The sequence below is a fragment of the Dipodomys merriami genome, unplaced genomic scaffold (genome assembly GCF_024711535.1).
Source record: "Dipodomys merriami isolate MVZ:Mamm:240054 unplaced genomic scaffold, mDipMer1.0.p SCAF_151, whole genome shotgun sequence".
NCBI lineage: Eukaryota > Metazoa > Chordata > Mammalia > Rodentia > Heteromyidae > Dipodomys > Dipodomys merriami.
Window position 1 is genome coordinate 1,775,224 of NW_027202838.1, and position 21,668 is coordinate 1,796,891.

The 21,668-nt window shown below is 43.3% G+C and overlaps 1 long non-coding RNA gene across 3 annotated transcripts in view; it reads left to right on the forward strand.

Annotated features, from left to right (window-relative positions):
• The window catches only part of LOC138827144 (uncharacterized), a 32,886-nt gene extending 16,978 nt beyond the window's left edge, over nucleotides 1-15,908 (forward strand). For 2 of the 3 annotated variants that reach the window (XR_011371993.1, XR_011371997.1), the window contains exons 4-5: nucleotides 12,448-12,628; nucleotides 15,355-15,908. This is a non-coding gene — a long non-coding RNA (uncharacterized lncRNA). The remainder of the gene's footprint in view (nucleotides 1-12,447; nucleotides 12,629-15,354) is intronic. The other variant, XR_011371995.1, reaches the window with a different exon arrangement.
• The last annotated feature ends 5,760 nt before the right edge of the window (nucleotides 15,909-21,668 follow it).

A 21,668-nucleotide genomic window follows, 5' to 3' on the forward strand; every position in this document is an offset into this window, starting at 1 on the left:
ATTAGAACTAATCAATTCTTACTATCCTAGACAATTGTACTCTGTTGATCACATCTCCTGTCCTTCTTCTTGACAGCCAGGCTGGAGTGGCACAATGACTTTCCTTTGGTTCCTCATTGTCCTAGATCGGCACAAGTCAGTCCTGTGCTCCAATGGGTTACCAGGATGTCTTGTTCCACTGCCTTGCTTTGTTGGATTTTTCTTCAGGACACTTACTTTCATGTTTTGTGTGTATTGTCTCTGTCTATGATAGCAGGGAACTTCCTGGCCTCTCTTGTTTACCACTTTATTTAGAATGGCATCTAACTCATAAAACAGCTAAATTCAATGTCATGAGCATACAGGCCATGTTGGTTATATTACTGGTGCTCTCCACTGGCTACAGTGTAGCCACTCCACACTACAAGATGAATGAAAGTCCATCCTGCCTTTTTTCCTCCCTTCCTTTCTTGCTTTCACTTTTTTCTTTCTTTCTTTTGTTCTTTCTTTCTCTTCTTCCTTTCCTGCTCCCCTCCTGCCTTCCCTTCTTTCCTTCCTGTCTTTTTCTCTATTTCTTTATCTTCCTTTTTTCTTTTCTTTCTTCCTTACTTTCTTCTTTCTCTTCTCTTCCCTCTTTCCTTTCTCTTTTTCTCTTTCTCTTTCACTTTTTCTTTCTTTCTTTCTTCCTTTCTTCCTTCCTTTCTTTCTTTCTTTCTTTCTTTCTTTCTCTTTTTCTTTCTTTCTCTTTCTCTTCCTTCCTTCCTTCCTTCCTTCCTTCCTTCCTTTCTTTCTTTCTTTCTTTCTTTCTTTCTTTCTTTCTTTCTTTCTTTCTTTCCTTCCCTCTTTCCCTCTTTCCCTCTTTCTCTCTTTTCTTCTATGTGTACTAGTACTGAGGCTTAAACTCAGGGCCTGCGCATTGTCCCTTTGCTTTATTGCTCAATGCTAGCACTCTACCATTTGAGCCACAGCTTCACTTCCAACTTCTTTCTTTTCTTTTTAGTGGTTAATTCGAGATTAAAGTCTCATGAACTTTCCCACTTGGGTTGGCTTCAAATCACAATCCTTAGATCTCAGCCTCCTGAGCTACGATTACAGGCGTGAGCTATTAGTGCCCAACCTGAGTGAAGTCTCTACGGAAGATCCTTCACTCAAGACAGCAGATAGGAAGCATGGACAGGGTCTTATGACATGGCTCCCTCATCGACCGATGACCTTTATCAATGAGTAGTAGGTCTAAGACAAGAATTACAGAGTCAATGGGGCTGGGAAGGTGGTTCAGTGGTAGAGTGCTTGCCTTGTATGCATGAGGCCCTGGGTTCGATTCCTCAGCACCACATAAGCAAAAAGAAAAAAGCCGGAAGTGGCACTGTGGCTCAAGTGGTAGAGCGCTAGCCTTGAGCTGAAGAGCTGAGGGACAGCGTCCAGGCCCAGAGTTCAGGCCCCACCACCAGACCCACCCCCCCCCAAAAAAAGAATTACAGAGTCAAATAAAACGTGTACCTTAAGTAATAAGATGGCACAAGTTCTAGCAAAATCATTAGTCTCTGTAAATCATGAACTTTTACAAGGATTGACCATAGTCTTATCTTTTGGTGACTCCATCTCCTGTGTAAATTTTCACCGCAGTTAAATGAATATAAATACATGTGAACAAGTGTGATCATATGCAACTGAAAGAGAAAATGTAGACAAAAAGGAACTTTTCATTCAAAATTCCTGAAAAATACCCAACATTGCAAAGAAATATGTATCTCCTCTTCTGTCTACTCTGGTACCTGCAATGCTGGTATTCTGATACTGAAATCTCTGTTCTATGATCAGAGAGTTCTCAATGGCAGGATCAATTCTAAATTTACCAAGCACTGACAAATCTGTCATCTCCCGTTTTCCTCCTAAAGATAGTTGCTCTCACTGATTGGATGAATCACCAGCGCTTGAAAGAGATCAAAGATCAAGTGCTTGAGTAAAGTGTAACTGATTTATTGTCTTTCGTGTGTGTGTGTGTGTGTGTGTGTGTGTGTGTGTGTGTGTGTGTGTGTGTGTGTGTGTGTGTGTGTGTATACCAAAGCTTTGAACTCAAGGCCTTGCACTGAACCACTCAAGTCACACGTGTAGTCTGGCATTTTTAAATTTTCATTTGTGGATAGAATCTCTTGGATTTGTTTGCCTAGACTGGCTTCGAACTGTGAACCTTAGTGGGATTATAGACATACACCAACAGCACCCAGCTCTAAACAGTGGTTTTTAGAAAGCTAAGACTATCACTTGATTCCTTTGGCTCAAAGAGGGGATGAGAATATAGAGGTCTCTCTTCCTTGAGGTTAACTTTTGATGGTGTGACTCTAAACAGACTCTGGAAGTTGAGATGTCCCTTGAACATGCAGCCAGGAGAAAGATGGCGCCCATCCCTGCAGCGACCTGAGAGGAAGCCTGCTTGAATTTGAGCAATGAGCTATGCAATGGTTTTTCTTCTTCAAGGCATCTGGCCTTCGAGTTTTTCCCCTTCTCTTTGGGATTAATCCATCACCAGACTCAGAGCCATTTTCCACGTTATTAATCATCTGGGAGCGGTGCTGTCTCAGCAAGAACTTAGCAAGGTGACTGCTAGAAACTAGGGCAGGACAAAGAGAGCAAAAAAGGAATGGAGCTAGACAATGAGACAATCATCCAGGGGACACACACACACACACACACACACACACACACACACACACACACACACACACACACACACACAGAATCACCACAATGGAGATATCAGGAGCTGGCATTTCCTCTAGAACCCAGAGTTAATTAAACACATGGGACCCTTTAACAAACATGTAGAAATCCTAATTCATAAACTACTTTGCTACCCAACCACTAAGTACATTCCTTAATCTAGGACTTGAAAAATAGGCCCCCCCAACTGCTCAACTGTGAAGGGTAGACTTCGATTATAAAGTCATACATCCTTTCACCTGAAAAAAAAAAAACAACAACAAAATATCAGTGGAGCCAGGTGCTGGTGGCTCACGCCTGTCATCCTAACTATTCAGGAGGCTGAGATCTGAGGATCGCAGTTCAAAGCCAGATAAGGCAGGGAAAATCCTTGAGACTCTTATCTCCAGTGAATCACTAGAAAACTGGAAGTGGTGCTGTGGTATAATGCTTGCCTTGAGCAAAAAGAGCTGAAGGACAGTGAGCAGGCCTTGTGTTCAAGCCCCATGACTGACCAAAAATAAATAAATAAATAAAAGAAGGAAGGAAGAGTTTCTTAAAAGCATTTCAGGCAGTACTGAGTCTAGGTACCCAAGAAAAATCTGGCCAACTGCAAAAGTCATTATTCAGGGTGTGGTGGAGGGGAGAAAAATCAACAGAACCTCTTAGTGAAACAGACAAAGATGAACACCTTGAGAAATACACTCTGGTTTAGTGGGATTGCCCAGGAATGAGTGATTGAGTTTATTATAGGTACACTAATGATTAAAGAATAATACACAGAAAAAAGTGGAGACAGAGGACAAAGAGGCCATAAATAAATATGATCTCAATCCTCTGGGTGATTATAGCATCTATGGAGGGAATGTAATTTGAAGGATCAAGAAGTCGGGAGAAAGAAACAAGCTACCACGTGGAGAGTTGCACAAATCAAAGAGTTCAGTCATACTCAGACTATTTTTGTGATGTGTGACAAATGACTAGCTTTGAGAAATTATTTTAGGGGTGGCCGGGAGGGAGGATAGACAGAGGACCAAAGAGAAGGTGGAGAGTAGGGCTATTTTATAGTCAGACTTCAATGTCAAACAGAGCTTTCCAAGGGCACAGAATATATTTTCACCTTCAGTCCCCTTTGAAAAAGTCTTTGGCTGGGCATAGTGTCTCACACCTGTAACCCCAGTTACTCGAACAGCAGAAATCAGGAAGATCGTGGTTGGAGGCCAGACAAGGCAAAAACTTCTTGAGTTTTATCTCAACCAATAATAGAAAGTTAGGTTTAGTGACACATGCCTGTAATCCCAGCTACAAGTGAAACTTAAATAAGAGGATACAGTCAAGGCCAGCCCAGGTATAAATATAAGACACTATGCAAAAATATTAATAATAACACAAATTAAAAGGGACGCAGCATGACTTAAGCTTTTCAAATGCCTAGCAAATGCAAAGGCTCCGAGTTCCAACTCCAATACCACAACCAAACAAAAAATTTACTTCCGTACCTGATCTGAGTGCTTGATGCATTTTTGTACACTGAGGATTTATCTTTTACTAATAGACCAGAACGAGAAGAAAGGAAAAGTCGAAAGAAGAGCCAGGAAAGAAAATTAGAATTTCTTGCTAATCATTCTCCATCAATTAAAGCCAAAAAAAATGCAAGCAAGAACTTAGAGGAGACCTTACTAATAGGTCTTATGAATGAAGTCATGTAGGGCTAGTCTAAGAAAGAACAATTCTGTAAGATTCTCAGAGGTGTTAAAGCACCTCCAAGATTAGAGCTGAGAGAGCTGGTCATCAGGTTTAAGTTACTAGGGAATTTTTAGGGTTTTTTGTTTTCTTTTTGGTGCCCGTCCTGGGTCTTGAACTCTGGGCCTGGGCATTGTCCCTGAGCTTGGTTTGCTCAAGGCTAGCACTCTACCACTTGAGCCACAGCACCACTTCTGGCTTTTTCTGAGTATTTTCTTGGAGATGAAAGAGTCTCCTGCCCAGGCTGGCTTTAAACCAGGATCCTCAGATCTCAGCCTCCAGAGTCGTGGAGGATTACAGGCATGAGCTACAGGGTGCCCAGCAGGAAGATTTTTTTTTTTGTTTTCACTATTGAGTAACTCCAGGGGAAAAAGTCACTTACCAAACTCTTGCCTTCCCCAATTTCACTCACATTTCAAGAAAGCAAGCTTGACTTTTGTACTCCTGTCCCAAGAGGCTTTGCCAGTGGTCAAGGAGACCAGACAAAGAAAGAAATGGATTTTCCAAAAGCGGAACTAATTCACTGTAGCTGAGGTTAACCTCACTCAATGCCTGAGTCCACATTAGCTGCTAATCCCCTTAGAACGAGTTTCACAGAGAGCTTTGCTAAATCCTTTAGCCTCTTGCTGATACAATGAGCCCTTCCACAGCATGGAATTCATGAGGAAGGGTTCTCTGTGTAACACAGCAGATCTGACCCCTGTGTGACTTTGACCTGGGCATGTTGGTCCAAACAGGGATCCTACTTAAGTCAAAACCTTCTGGACATCTCTGGCCCTTACTAGTGTCAAACCATCACCTACAGCTCTCAACCTTATGGTCATCTTACAATCCCTGAAACTCTGTGTGTCTGTGTGTCTGTGTGTGTATGTGTTCTATTAACACCACCTTATTATAGCAACTTTCTCCCATAGAGAACTTCTTCTTTACCCTGAGTTACTACAAGGCCCATTGATGCAGATTTATGGTAGAATTATGGAGTTTTAATAATCATACCCCAGCTGTGAGCTGGTGGCTCACACTTTTACAAGAGACTATAACTACCTAACTACCCAAGAGACTGAGATCTGAGGATTGTGGTTCTAAACTGGCCTGGGAAGAAAAGTCGCAGTGAGACGCTCTCTTATCTTGAATTAGCCACTCAAAAACAGGAAATGGAAATCTGGCTCAAGTGGTAGAGTATTAAGCTTGAGCAAAAAGAGGCTTAGGGATAGTGCCTAGGCCCTGAGTTCAAGCCCTACAACTGACAAAAAAAAGAAGTCATACTCCATACTATTTATCAAGAGGAAGTCTTCGTGCAAGTGAACGGATGGATCTCTTAGCCTTGTTTTGCTCATCATGAAAATAGCAGGAAACTGTACCTACCTACTGTTCATGATCATTATTGTTCTGTTCTGAAGAAAATACAGTAACTCACACAAGAGGAGAAAGGAATTCGAATTCTAGTCATAACCAGGAACTAAGCTCCTCATGGATGATTGTTATAGACCATGGATGAAATCTGTTAAGAGATGGAGTATTTTAAGGTACTAGACACTGAGAAATGGCCCAACGCAGACACCCCCAAGGGTCAGAGTAAACTCCATATGCAAATGAAAACAAACTGCATGGTGAAGACCTTTGTGGATTTTACTGCTTTCTTGAGGGCATTAATCTACAGGCTGCTAATGGGATAGAAGCCAGAAAACAGAGCTGTAGTCCTAAGGGTGAATGGGGCCAAAGGATTTCCACCCTGTCCCAAAGACTAGAAATTGAGGAAGAAAACTCAGAACATGAAACATGGAATCAAGTAGCTTGGGGGAATGGGTGGGGTTGGGAAAGATGGAGGAAAATGGTGGAATGGGTGACATAGATCAAGATGCTTTGTATTCCTAAACTGATAGGTTTCATTGAAATCCCTTTGTATGACTACCTGAAGATAACTGTCATTAATATAATGGTATTGCTATTATTAAGGTGTTATTCAGATGGGTTACAATTCCCTAAGTCAGTTAATGAATACAATGTTTCTTAGGCAATTTCCCCCACTTCCTTCACTTTTCTACAGTCTATGGCCACAAGTTGCATAGTTCATTTTTTTTGCATCATGAATATTGAATACCATGAAGATGAAAAATCTCAGGAGAAAAGGGAAGCTATGGAAATGACATCAAAACTTGAATATAAATAACCTTTACATCATTGGCCAACTCTCAAATAAGCAACAGAGACAGGGGAAACTCATAGAGCTCCACAGAGACCAACACAAGAAAGCTAAAGGCCTAAACTTCAGTCTCTGGTTCTGTGCAATTCTGACAATAATTGGGGTTTCATCATCTCATATTAGAAAAGATGGCTATATCTAAGACATCCTATTAATACGGCAGCAAAGCTACGTGGTAAGGTAGAGATCGTTTATCAGGGCTGAAAAATTTTTTTCCAAGGACTAAAGGCAAGCTAGAATATATGGAATATGTTTGCTGTATCATCTCTAATATCGGATAGGAATATCTGATACAACATCTAACTAGAATTTGATATTCCAGGGAAGAATGCAAGGCCTAGGAGCAGAAATCAGAAAGTCCTAGATATAATTGTCAGATTAAATACTTGAATGTGACTGCTATAAATGTGTTCAAAAATGTTCAGGGGAAACTGTCCTATGGAGCAAAGCAAGGGGATTTAAATGATTAGGAGGAGGAGGAGGAAGAGGAAAGAAGAAGAAAGTGACAGTGTAGCACTAACACCAGCCATACTAGCTCCAAACTATTAGTTGAACAGAACAATACAAGGTGACCACAGGCCGAAGGGTTAGTGGACCTGAAAGATGAATAGAAATGGTCTGATCAGAAGAACAGAGAGAAAAGTACTGGGGAAAATATGATCAGCCAGGCACTGATGTCTCAGGCCTGTAATCCTAGCTACTCAGAAAGCTGAGATCTGAGGATTGTTGGTTCAAATGCTGCCTGGGCAGGAAAGCCCATGAGACTCTTTTTTTTTTGGTGGGGGGGGGGGGGGGGTCCGGTCCTGGGGCCTGAACTCTGGGCCTGGGCGCTGTCCCTCAGCTCTTCAGCTCAAGGCTAGCGCTCTACCACTTGAGCCACAGTGCTACTTCTGGCTTTTTTATTTTCTGCTTATGTGGTGCTGAGGAATCCAACCCAGGGCCTCAGGCATGCAAAGCAAGCGCTCTACCACTGAGCCACCTTCTCAGCCCATGAGACTCATATCTCCAATAAACTACTCAGAAAGTGGCACTGTGGCTCAAGTGGTAAAGCATTGTCCTTGAGCAAAAGAAGCTCAGGGTAGCCAGGCACTGGTGACTCACACCTATAATTCTAGCTACTCAGGAGACTGAGATCTGAGGATCGTGGTTCAAAGCCAGCCCAGACAAGAAAGTCTGTGAGAGTCTTATCTCCAATGAACCACCAGAAAACCAGAAGTGGCACTGTGGCTCAAGTGGTAGAGCACTTGCGTTGAACTAAAGAGCTGAGGGACAGTGCCCAGGCCCAGCGTTCAAGCCCCAGGACTGGTGAAAAAGTAAAAATTAAAAAAACCAAAAAGCACTGTTATGAGATTGAAAAATCAAGGCACAGACTAGAGGAAATAGTTGCACATAATATCTAACAGAATATAGAACCTATCCATGATCTATTTGGTCCAGATTATTCAAATGGCATGCATGGTGGTGCTCACCTGTAATCCCAGAATTTGGGAGGTTAGGTCAGAAGGATCACAAGTTCCAAGACAGCCTGGGCTATATAACAATACCCTGTTCCCCCTACACCCCACAAAAGATATATATATATATAAAATCAAGCTCCAACAAAATAAACCCACTTTTTAAAATAATGAGCCAAAGATTCAAACAGATGTTTCCCCAAGGAAAATATATGCATCATAAAGAAATGCATGGAGAGAAATCATATTGGATGTCATAACCCATGAGGAAAAAAATCAGATTAAAATTACAATGAGATCCTACTACATGGCAACTCTCAAAAAGATACCCTGACCCTACCAGAATGGAAAAACAACTGCTGGCAAGGTTGGAAGCTTGTATCTGAAGCCTAGGAGCTGTCACAGCAAATTATCACCAACCTGATGGTTTAAAACACGGCCATTGGTTCCTGTAGTCAGGGAGCTAGAACCCCAAGCTTCCTCGGCGGGCTCTGAGAAAGAGAAACTTCCTTCATCTCTTTCCTTATGTTGGGTCATTGCTGGCATCTTTTGCCTCATGCATGTATCTGTTTCACTCCAATTTTTGCCTCCATTATCATGTGTTTATCTTCTTCCATCTGTATAACTCCAAATGAATCCTCCTTCTTCCTTTTCCCTCTCCATCTCCTTCCATCTCTTCTCATCTTCCTCTCCCTCTTCCTCCTCTGCCTTCTCTCTCTCTCTCTCTCTCTCTCTCTCTCTCTCTCTCTCTCTCTCTCTCTCTCTCTCTCTCTCTCTCTCTCTCTCTGCTCTTTCTCTTCCTCCTTCCACCTGTCATTCGAGTTAGGATTTAGAACCCACTGGGATCTGGGAAGGCCTCATCTTAAGCATATTTACCAAGACCCTATCTCCAACGAGGTCACATTCAACATGACACAGCACAGAATTACAGCTCCTACCAGAACACCAGAATGGAGAGCCCGCGACAGTAATAAAATTGCCTAACCCTGGTGGCAAGGCAGCTCAGCAATGTTTGATAAAGCCAAGCAAACACTCTGCATGTACATTACACCTGCCACCTGTGATGGATTCCGTGATTGGGTCTACAGTTCCCAAAGCTTGTGTGGTGAAATCTTAACCTATACTGTATATTTGTTAGGAGGTGGGACCTTTGAGTAAAAATTAGGTCGTGAGGTGGAGCCCTCCAGAAAGGGGTTAGTGCTTTTACTTGAGAGAGAGGGAGAGAGACAGAGACAGATACATAGAGACAGAGACAGAGAGAGAGAGAGACAGAGAGAGAGAGAGAACACGTTTCTGGGGACTCTAGCTACTCAGGAGGCTAAGATCCGACGATTGTGGTTTGAAGCCAGTCCACGCAGAAAAGTCCATCAGACGAAAGAAAGAAAGAAAGAAAGAGGAAGGAAGGAAGAAAGAGAGAAAGAAAGAAAGAAAGAAAGAAAGAAAGAAAGAAAGAAAGAAAGAAAGAAAGAAAGAAAGAGAGAGAGAGAAAGAAAGGAAGGAAGGAAGGAAGGAAGGAAGGAAGGAAGGGAGGGAGGGAGGGAGGAAGAAAGGAAGAAAGAAAGAAAGAAAGAAAGACAGGGAGGGAGGGAGGGAGGGAGGGAGGAAGGGAGGGAGACTAAAATTGAGCTGTGCTTCAAGTGGCAGAGCGCTAGCCATGAGCACAAAAGCTCAAGGACAGTACCCAGATCCTGAGTTCAAGCCTGAGCATTGGCACACACACCACACACACACACACACACACACACACACACACACACACACACACACACACACACACACACACACACACACACACACACACACACACACACACACACACACCTGAATAATCCTTATCCTTCACATGGATTATTTGTACCAGGAAAAACTTCACCAGGACCTGGGCCATACTGGCCCTTTAACCTCATGCTTTCTGCTTCCGGGACTGCGAGGAATAATTTCCTGTTGTGTATAACTCACACTGTACGCAGGAATTTGTTATGGCTGGCTAAACAGACATTGGTAGGCAGGCCCAGTGAATCAGTGAATGAACGGGTTTGGTTAGTGGGACGTCAGAACCATAGTGAAAATCTCCAGTTCTATTTCTGACTTTCCATGTACAACACCACCCTTCCCTCCCACCTCCACTTTCCAGTCTGCATGATGGCTGGTACTCACTCCCACACTGGCAGAACAGTGACAGTGACGGCTTCATAAGGCAAATCATGTCATTATGGGCAGCTCATCATTAAGGGAAAAGTCTCTTTGTATTTTCCTTTTGGCCGACAGGGGGCGCAGACAATGCCATCTGGTCTACGAGCAGGCCTAGGGCTGGGGGCAAAGTACAGGAGGCATTTACTTAAAGTGGAAAATTAAATGGGGGGAATTCAAGACCTCAGAAATCAAAATAAATGATATTTCATGCAATATTTAAGAACGCTAACCACAGCCCAGCAGGCAAATCTCCAAAAGAAAAAAAAAAGATTTTTTTTTTTTTGCCTAGGTCTAAACTATCACATTACATTTCAAGCTTCCCTAACTATAGCCATTTATTTTTTATCTTTTAAAAGGGGATGTGTGTGTGTGTGTGTGTGTGTGTGTGTGTGTGTGTGTGTGCTACCTTAACAAGCCAGAATCTAGGGCCTCCCACACAGAAATCACAAATGAATCTACCTGCCAACGAGGCCCGAAGGCTGCTTTTCCATCAAAACAAATAAGCAGTAAGTCCTCTGGTAATCGAGTAGCCCTAGGATTCCTCCTTACTTTCTTCCAAAGGAGGGGGGAAAAAAATAACAAACACACCTCCTACAGCAAGGATAACTTTAACCAACTGCCGTGATCCCTGGCTGATTATAATAGCAACAGACAAAATACAGAGGGAGAAAAATCAAGGCCTTCCAGGCTTGCCTTTCTGCCAACCCAGTCTTTTCATTTTTTTTTTGCTTGCATTCCTCATTATCCAAAGCTCCCCTTTCCTGAAAGCTCCTGTTTCTTTGTGGCCTACTGTGCATCAGGCACTGTGTCTCCTCCTATATTATGTGCTATTTCCATTGCTCGGTCTTCACCACAACTCAGCAAAGATTGTCTCAGATCTTCTTGCTTGGGGCGATAGAGACCAGACAAGAACGGGAATCTCCCTAAATCCCTGTTCTCTTAAGGAATGTGCTGACACGGGGAAGGGAGGGTGGGGTGTAATGATCTCCTAAAAGCTTCTGCAGACTCTTAGGGTCAAGGATACCAGGTTCTGGTTGGGAGTCAAGAGAATTCTTGAGCAGATTCACATCTACTTTTCCTAATTTTTTTAATGCAGGTCCTGGGATTTGAACTCAGGGCTTGGCACATCTCTGAGCTTTTTGTGCTCAAGGCTAGCACTTTATCACTTCAGGCACAGATCCACTGCTGGCTTTTATTTTTGGTAGCTATTTGGAGATAAGAGTCTACTGGATCTTCCTGCCTGGTCTGCCTTCCAAACACAGTCCTTGGACTGTGGTAGGATTTGCTAGGATTACAAGTGTGAGCCATGGGTACCTGGCTAGCTTGCTTTTTCAGATAGGGTCTCATTCTTTTGTCTGGATCAGACACAGAATGAATTCCTCCTACCTTCACCTCCCAGGTAGCTGGGGCTACATATGTACCATCATGCCAGGCTGTAAGCTCTTTATATATGCATTAGCATTTATTTTTTTAATGCCAGTCCTGGGGCTTGAACTCAGAGCCTGGGTACTAACCCTGAGCTTTTGTGCTCAAGGCTGGCACTCTACCACTTGAGCCACAGCTCCATTTCTGGCTTTTTTTTAGTGGTTTATTGGAGCTAAAGATCTCATGGATTTTCCTGCCCAGGCTGGCTTTGAACCATGATCCTCAGATCTCAGCCTCCTGAGTCGCTAGGATTATAGGTGTGAGCCTGGCTTTCTGTGTTCAATTTAAAAAAATAATGTCTTTGGAGTCTCTAAGTCCCATTTCCTTTATGGGAAATATGAAATGTTTCTCTCTGTTTTTTCTATTTTTCTTTCCTTTAACCCTTTCTCTCTTTTTCCACTTCTATTTTAACCCAATTGTAGTAAAACTCTTGCTAAAACTTAACAATGATCCTCGTGAAGGAAGGCTTGTTTTCAATCTCTGTATTTGTCTTTCACGTGAGACACACAAAAAATAGGCAATTTACCATGGCAGGATTTGCAAACTTTGGCAATGATTAGTCTAGCCAACTGATCTGCACTATCTCTTACATTAAATCAGGTACAGAAAATGTGAAACAATTGTACAGAGGGCAGAGGTGTTCTGAATTGATTCTGCCCCATTCTCTGAAGGCAAATATCTTATACTCCTTGACCTTGTGTCCTTATCTATAAATATGGGTGAATAATTGTATCCTTTCTTACTTTACAGGGTTGTGGCTGGGATAAAATGATCTCACTGATGAGGAAATGCTTGGTCTAGTGTCTCATGGAACAATTCCTGCTGTCAAAGGAGATAAGAGACATGAGGTCATTTGCATAGCCTATACACATGGTCAGCTGAGCTATGAGTCTGTCTCCTGTTTTCTCATCCGCATGATCAGCCCACCTAGGTACTTTTTTAAAAAAACATCACTAAAAGTCTACAATTCTGAGATTGATTTATTGTCATATATGATTACTATTATGCAGCAAGAGGGCAGATAGATCAGAGGAAGATCGACTAAACATCTAACAGGGAGGAAATGCTGGGATCAGAGGTAAAAGTTCTGGGTGAGTCTGGCTCACCACCTCACAGTCTGTGGCTTTTAGCATGTTCTACCCCTTCTTTAGTCTCTACAGCCTCATAGTACATTGAAAAGTGAGGCTCAATCAGTGCAGAGCAAGTCCTGCTGTTCATGCATGTCTATTGGTCAGCACCTTCTCCAACAACTCCCCTGGGAGGAATCAGTCCCAGCTCAGTACTCATCCATCATACTCATCATACGGTACTTGACTCACTCTTGGAACTTCTGAGATGTGGTACCCATGGTTCTGGCCAATGAGCTGGCTCCTTTCTCTTGGCTCTGTTGATTGACTCAGGGTTGGGCCTCCCCCAGAATGATCCAATGAAACCGTGTCTGGTTCTTCTGAGCCTATGAAGAAAGAGATGGTTTTATTCTAGACAGGTGCTGGTGGCTCACGTCTGTAATCCTAGCTACTCAAGAGGCTGAGATGTGAGGATCAAAGCTCAGAGCCAGCCTGGGGAGGAAAGTCTGTGAGATTCTTATCTCCAATGAAGCAACCAGAAAAAGCCAGAAGTGGAATTATGAGTCAAGTGGTAAAGTGCTAGCCCTGAGCAAAAACCGCTCAGGGACAGCACTCAGGATCTGAGTTCAAGCCCTAGGACTGCTACAAAAAAAAGAAAAAAGATTCAGAGAGAGAGAGGGGAGAGAGAGAGAGAGAGAGAGAGAGAGAGAGAGAGAGAGAGAGAGAGAGAGAGAGAGAGAGAGAGAGAGAGAGAGAGAGAGAGAGAGAAAGAGAGAGAGAAGAGATACCGAATGACTAGATATTTATATGGAAATCTGATTTTAGTTTTGGGCATCTAATTCAAAAATATTTTAAAGCATAGACACATTTACAAACTAAATTGAAAATAGGAAACACAACTGTACCTCCTCCTTCCTGATCCCAAAGAAACTCTAAGTTGATCTGTGTTACAAGTCATTGTATAACCAACAACACACATGTGCGTGTGGGCTCTTGCCTGGGGACAGACCTGAGGGGTGGGGTTGGAAGGAGGGAGGAGGGACGGAGGGAAGCAGCACTGGGAATTGAACTCAGGCCATCATGCTTTCTAGGCCAGCGCTCAAGTACTTGAGCCACGCCCTCAGCCTTTGTGCTTTAGTCTACTTTTATTTTGAAATGGGTATCACACTTTTTACCAGGCTGACCTCAGATCCTTATCCTCCAATCGTTGCCTCCCAAACAACTGGAATTATAGGAATGCACCAACCACAGCCAGTTCTTGGCTCTGGATTTTCAATTCGCTTCTTCTAAAGTATCTAGAATCCAGAAAAGGTTAATAATACCTGATCTACTTTGGGAAGATTATTACAGAAATGTTACTGCGCATGTGTTTCTCCGTGTTGGCGTGAATGCACGTGTGTGTGTGTGTGTGTGTGTGTGTGTGTGTGTGTGTGTGTGTGTGTACCTGCGTGCATGCTAGCTGAGCATTCTCTTTCCAAGATCCTCTCTTAAAGCTAACAGGTCAATTTTGCCCTATTCTCTGTCTCTCACTTTCCACCCAAGGAGAAAAAAGACATTACATTACCATCGATATTTACTGTGCTCAGCCAACAGAGACACAAAATGTTCATGGGTTGTTAATCCAGCTTTAACCCTGGGCAGAATTTCCCTGTGTCTCCACGGTGGGTGACGTGGCAGGTCTTGGCAAAGCTCTGTTGTTCTTGGCTGGGGGCAGGGTTGTGGCGGGGATGGTGGGTACCGGCTGGCTTCCGGGCCCTGTCCTATGCTGTTTGTCACCCCCCTGCATCCAACACCAGAGAAAGAATCATTTGTTGGGTCATTCATTCATTCATTTGCCAAATAAGCACAGGAGATACAGAAATCATTCTGGGAATACAGAGGTCCTTAGCCCCAAATTCACATCTCACTGAGAAATAAATTGAATAATATATAATAAATGAATTCACTGTATTATATTGTACTATTAGATATAGTATATATTAGTAATATATTAATAATACAAACAGTGTGATGTTATAACATGATAATATAAATAATAAATGACTTAAATAAATAGTGGAGTAGAATATAACATATAATACAAATAAATAATTTAACATTTTAAATTTAAAAAAATGCTTTTCTCTTCATCATTTGGCCTTCACAAGGTTGTCTTTTATATATGAATATATATATATATATATATTATTGTAAAGATACTGTACAGAAGGTTTACAGTTACTTGTAGGTTGTCTCTGAATTCTGCCCTTGTTACAGATGAGGAAACTGAGACCATGGGTGATTTTAAGCCAAGACCCAAAGCAGATCTAATGTCACTGTTAGCTTAAATCCAAAAGCTGTCAACTTCACAAGAAGTCGTATGGTTTCTATGTGGTGACCTTGTTGTCATAAATGGATTTAAATCACTTACTTGTGATAGGAGGGAGAGAGGTCATGATTACAGAAACCTAGGGTTGGTAGCTCTCGGCTCATATTCGTATGGGAGACATTATTCCTGTTATTGATTTAAGAATTATATTTTACTATGTGTCTGGCCTTCACAGAAACTCTGGGAGCCCATCGATTCAGATGTCTTTGTCCCATTTCACAGGTAGGAAGACTGAGTCTCAGAGGTGTGAATGACCATCTCTTTGCAGAAGATGATTGCACAGACTCCCCAGATACTGGATTCCTTAACGTGTGCCAGCCGGATCCTCAACACACCCACCAGCAAACCCAGCCCTGCAGGTGGTGAGCTTGGTGCTTATCAAATCCTGGGAAATCAATACTGATTGAACGAAGTTGATGACAACATCTGTGTGCAATGGTGGAAACAGACCATTTCAATGGTCTACAACAGGAGACAGAGATCACAGAGGATTTCTGTTTGTTCTTGGATACTTCTCTCAGCCTGAGGTACCACACACTCAGGAGTGGGGTTCAGTAAAATGATCGTGGTTGGTAGAGGCTCATGCTTGCATAAGAGTCAGACTTTTCCCCAGTACCCATAACCCATACCCATTAAAAGAAGGAACACATTCATCATTTAAGAAATATCTGGGTGATGTCCAGAAGCAGTCTGAACCATGTTCCTGAGCCAGTTTCTATTCTAGGCTCAGCCAATGACTCACTCACTGGCGACCTTGGACCAAAAAAGAAATAAAAGTAGATAACTTTTGTTCCTCTGAGTAGCTTCCCTTTATCAGCCTACAGTGTCACAAGCAATATAGTTTCTCGACCTATAGAAGAGTCCCCCTGAGATCATGGATTCAGATCTTCCCACGTTCCTCAGGTTGGGGTTTTTGCTTTTGTTTTATTTTATTTTTTATTTTTGCCAGTCCTGGGGCTTGAACTCTGAGCCTGGGCACTGTCCTTGAGCTTTTGTGCTCAAGGCTAACACTCTATCACTTCAGACACTGTGCCACTTCCGGTGTTCTGGTGGTTCATTGGAGAGAAAAGGCTCTCGGACTTTCCTGCCCCAGGCTGGCTTTGAACCTCTATCCTCAGACTTCAGACTCTTGAGTTACTATGATTACAGGCATGAGCCATAGCTTCCACCAATAATTACGGCCTGCCTATTGCAGGGGTTAGATAAAGTCAGCGTCTGCCCGCTTGAAGCTTACGTTAGCAGAAGAGATGGATTATCAACCAGAGACCATCCCCGAAATTGTTATGGACATAGCACTGGGCTCGATGCTGTGACATTCAAGAGCTAGGTGAAGTTATCACAGTTATGATAGGAGACAAGGCCAAGTATGCAGTTGCACTCACACAGAGCAGCCAAAGAGGACTGAATGAATGAATGTTGGCTGTGTGAATTCAGTACTGTCTGGCTTATACAGTGTGCCCAATGGTCAATTGTATTCTTTTACTGAGAAGGCGGAGAACGAGTGGAGGTAGACGAGATGCCTGGGCATCTGGAAGAGCCCTCTGTGTTTTCTTCCCTGTGAAGCAGATAAAACAGCTACCTTCCCACTGTGAAAGCCAGGCAATCAGACTGGAGGCCTGGAGATGATGGTAAAGATCCTGAATGCTTTTCTGAGCAATGAAGTCCACTGGGCGGTGTGGGATACGCAGCTGACATCAGACCCATGAATCTGTAGAACTAGAAAATAGCAGCACTGTTGGAGCTAGTGGCTCACGCCTGTAATCCTAGCTACCCAGGAGGCTGAGATTTGAGGATCATGGTTCAAAGCCAGCCTGGGCAGAGTCCCTGAGACTCTTATCTCCAATGAACCACCAGGAAACCGGAAGTGGTGCCGTGGCTCAAATTGGAAGTGGTGCTGTGGATCAAAAGTGATAGAGCACTAGCCTTGAGCCAAAGAGCTCAGGGAGAGCTCCCAGGCCCTGAGTTCAAGCCCCATGACTCACAAAAGGGAAGGGAAGGGAAGGGAAGGGAAGGGAAGGGAAGGGAAGGGAAGGGCAGGGCAGGGCAGGGCAGGGCAGGGCAGGGCAGGGCAGGGCAGGGCAGGGAAGGGAAGGGAAGGGAAGGGAAGGGAAGGGAAGGGAAGGGAAGGGCAGGGCAATGCTGTGTGACTTCTCCAATAGCATCCTTAGCAAGATGAGCCAGGCCTAAGGGTTAGCAGAGTTGGCTGATGCATAACAAAGTGGTTTGGGAGCTGGGTGCTGGTGGCTCATGCCTGTAAGCCTAACAACGCAGGAGGCTGAGATCTGAGGATTGTGGTTCAAATCCAACCCTGGCAGGAAAGTCCGTGAGAATCTTATCTCCAATTAACCACCAGAAAACTGGAAGTGGCGCTGTGGCTCAAGTAGTAGAGCTCTCCTTGAGCTGAAGAGCTCAGGGACAGCACCCAGGTACAGAGTTCAAGCCCCATGACTGACCAAAAAAAAAAGTGGTTTGGGAATTGAGGACAATACATCTGAGCAAACTAGATATCACTCACTGCTCTGCAGCCAATAGGTGCAGGACTGGCTCAAATCTACACATACAATGCAGCAGACAGGTGCTGATGGAGGAAAGCAGCAGTGCTTGGAAGCTGAGAAGCCATTTTCTCCACCACCCATATTTCCTCAGCTCCTCCCTCATTTCCACCTACCCTACCTGGATTATTCCCACATCATCCGCAGAAGACTCTGACCTCTCAGGAATAGAAAAAAACATACCTTTATACTGAGCTTTGCCATTGTGGAATACATGTGTGTATGCGTATTTACATGCATGCACACTCATTGGTGTGTGTGTGTGTGTGTGTGTGTGTGTTTGCTGGGGACTTGAACTCAGGGTACTGTCTCTGAATTTTGGTGTTCAAGGCTAGCACTCTACCAACTTGAGTCCCTGGTCCACTTCCAGCTTTTTTTTTTTTTTGGTGATTCATTAGAGATAAAGAGTCTTCATGGACTTTCCCTGCCTGGGCTGGCTTCAAACCACGATCCTCAAATCTCAGCCTCCTGAGTTGCTAGGATCACAGGCATGAACCACCAGCACCCAGCCCTCCCCCCAGCTCCATCCTTCACAATCTGAAGGAACCTTTGCTAAGTTCCCCCAGAGACACTAAACCTCTCCTCCTCTCCAGCTCTGGACTGACAGTTCTATTTGATCAAAAAGCTACACTTACTTAGATCCAAAGAACCAACCTGGCATGCTTCGCCCAGCACTCGGCCATCACCAGGCTGTTCAAGGTTGCTTGTTATCATAACCACAGTGACTTTAAACGAGCCCTGTAGCTTATTTATCTGCATTCAGTTCCAACCCAAAGGGAGTGCAGTTAATCCGGTTGGTGGTGGTGGAGCTCAGAGTGAAGACAGGAAAGTATAAGAGGATCACAAGATGCTGGAGGCCAGTGTCCCCGTTGAGCGCTGCCTGAGGAAAAGCTGTTTTCCAGAGCCTCTGAGCCCAGAAATCTCCTCCGACATAATTGAGAAATATGTTCCTTGTGCCTTCCTAATTGGAGCATAGCAGATGGCAGAAGCATTTGTTTAATGAAATATGTCCGTTCGATTAAGCCAGGCCATTGGGGAATTGGGGCATCAATGGACTGTTTGTTGCTACCCCTCCTTCTGAGAGAACCCATAGCAAGTTTCAGGGGTTTTTAACACACTTGGATCAAGGATTGGAGAGGCAATGATGGTGGTACTGCAGAGTCTGGTAAAAAAAAAAAAAAAACCCAAACTCAATTCATAAATCTCTGGCTGTGTGGCAGTTAAGTGTCTCTTGGGTGAGTTTTGAATGTGAATGGGTCACAGAATCAATCCACCAAGCAACTGATGAGTCACACAAACCAGGCTGAAAGTTGTAGAAATTGCCCAGATGTCCTACAATAGATGAGTGGATCCAAAAAAAAAAAAAAAGGTGGTGTCTATATACAATGGAATTTTACACAGCCATTAGGAAGAAGAATATTATGTCATTGGCAGGGGATTGGATGGATCTAGAACAAATCATGTTAAGGGAGGTAAGCCAAGCTCAGAGTGACAAATAGTGCATGTTTTCTCTCATATGCAGAAGCTAGATGTAAAATACACTGGGACATGATAAATTATACAGGACTCTCAGCATTCCCACCCAGTGAGACCAAAAGAGGAAACTCTTAGGAGCAATGTCTTTGTGATCATACAAAATAACAATTATTGAAATGAATTCCAGGAAATGGAAATTGTTGTTGTTTCCATTTTCGTTTCTTGTTGTCTTGTTTGTTTGCCTGTATTTCTTCGAGAAGGCAAAGGGAGCCACAGCAATGGAGGGACACATGGTAAGCAATTGCAACAGTGGCACTCACTCGATGCTATATGGAAAACAAACTATACAACTTTTGGATGGGGATGAGAAGGAAAAACAGAGTGAGGGAGGGAAGGGGTGACATTGTCCAAAATAAAATGTACTCTTTACATGACTTAGATAACTGTGATCTCTCTGGACATCACCTTTATAATCACAATAAAAACATTTTTAAGAATAATAAAACTTTTTAAAAAAACCCAAGTTGATCAGGATCTACTACCCACACAGGCTGTAGTGATTTCTTCCATGCTTTGCTTGTGTCTCAGCACTATGATTGTCTTGGTTTTCTGTTTTATGTGAACGCTGAGGTGGGGGGAGAGGGTTTGTGCCCGTGTGCACACATACACGTACACAAATCTCTGTGAAGACTGGCCAATAGAAAAAAATCACCCAGTCCTTCAAGACACTCCATCTGCAACTCTTTTTCTTTTTTGTCTGAGATTTGAACTCAGTACCCAATGCTTTTGCTCAATGGCCAGCATTCGATCAGCTGAGTCATGCCTCCAACCTTAATATTATTTCTTTTCATTTTTTTTTTAAGATTGGGACTTGAACTCAGTATTGGACACACTCATTGGTTAGCACTCTACCAACTGAGCCACATCCCAGCCCCCCACGCATCTGTAATTCTGATGTGACACATTACTTCCTATTGTGTCTACACAGCACCTTTCTTTAAACGTGTTGTTCTGCTTCTTCAAAAGTTAGGGCTACAGAGGTAGATTGCTCTTCACAGCCTTGGCAATTAAGCTGGATACGATCGAAGATGATATGGAAGGAGGAATGGAAGGGCTAGGAAGCCCCCCAAACCTTGTTTCCCTGCTTTCATCCTGTATTTCTGTCAGAAGGTGACAGAGAAAAGAGCATCCGTTTATCTGATTGGACAAGAGCATCCGTTTATCTGATTGGACAAGAGCAGTGGTTTATCTGATTGGACAAGAGCAGTAGTTTTATCTGATTGGACAAGAGCAACAGTCTGTATGATTGGACACGTCTTGAACTGTCTCCTTCCCTTGGCTTCCATGGTATGACGTTTTCCTTATTTCCTTCCATACTTCCTTCACTGCTCTTCCTTAGAGTCCTTGGATGTATATTTCTTCCCTTCTAAGCTTCCAAATCCTTCAAGATTCAGGCCTCAGACATGCCCATCCTCTTCTATTCTCAGTCCTTGTGTGAACCCATGCACCGCCAGGACTTTACATGTTGCCAACGTTCCAAAACATCCCAGCCTAACTTTTCCTCTCAAATTCCATTTCTAAACATCTACACTGAAACATATATATGGAGTGAAATTCAAAGGACACACAGAGTGGAGCTTGCTTTCAGTTAAGATGGTGGCTCAGCAGCCAGCAGACGGTGGTCAGGTGTGAGCAGGGACCATATGATTGTATATGTGTATGGTAGAAAGTGTGGGATCTCCTGTGCCTCTCAACCAAAGGTTGTTTGTTTGTTTGACCTGCTCCCCAAATGGCCTCACAGCTACCTGGGTCCAGACGTATTGTAGAGCTCAATGTCAGCCCAGCTGCACAAGTACATGGAGAAAATCTCTCCAGAGAAAATTCCATGGAGCCAGGAACATTGGCTCATTAGAGAATCCCAATGACTCCCAATGGTCATCATGAGCCAGCTGTTCATGATGAGAAGACATAAACCCAAAATAAACTCCTGCTATCTAAGTCCTAGTACAGGTGCGAAAACAGGAAAGTACCCTTGAACTCTGAATAATGAATGATCTGATAACAAACGACATGGATGTTATTCCTAAGACTGGTCACAAAAGCTAATTCTTTATATGGATCAACTCTTTTGGACAAGATAATGCTCTTCACTCTCATTGTAGAAATAATCCTTCCCCAAGAATCACAGAATTATTTAGAAAAGGGGAGGGGAAGAACCCACAAAATATATTATTAGATATATGTCAGATCATGTTCATCAGTTGTCCTTATTTGTTATTTGTTTTGTCAGTCATGGGGCTTGAACTCAGGGCCTGGGATCTTTTGCTTAAGGCTAATGCTCTACCACTTTTTTTTTGTCAGTTGTAGGGCTTGAACTCTGGGCCTGGGCACTGTCCCTTAGCTCAGCTCTGCAGCTCAAGGCTAGCACTCTACCACTTGAGCCACAGCACCACTTTCTGTTTTCTGAGTGGTTTATTGAAGGTGAGTCTCACAGACTTTCCTGTCTAG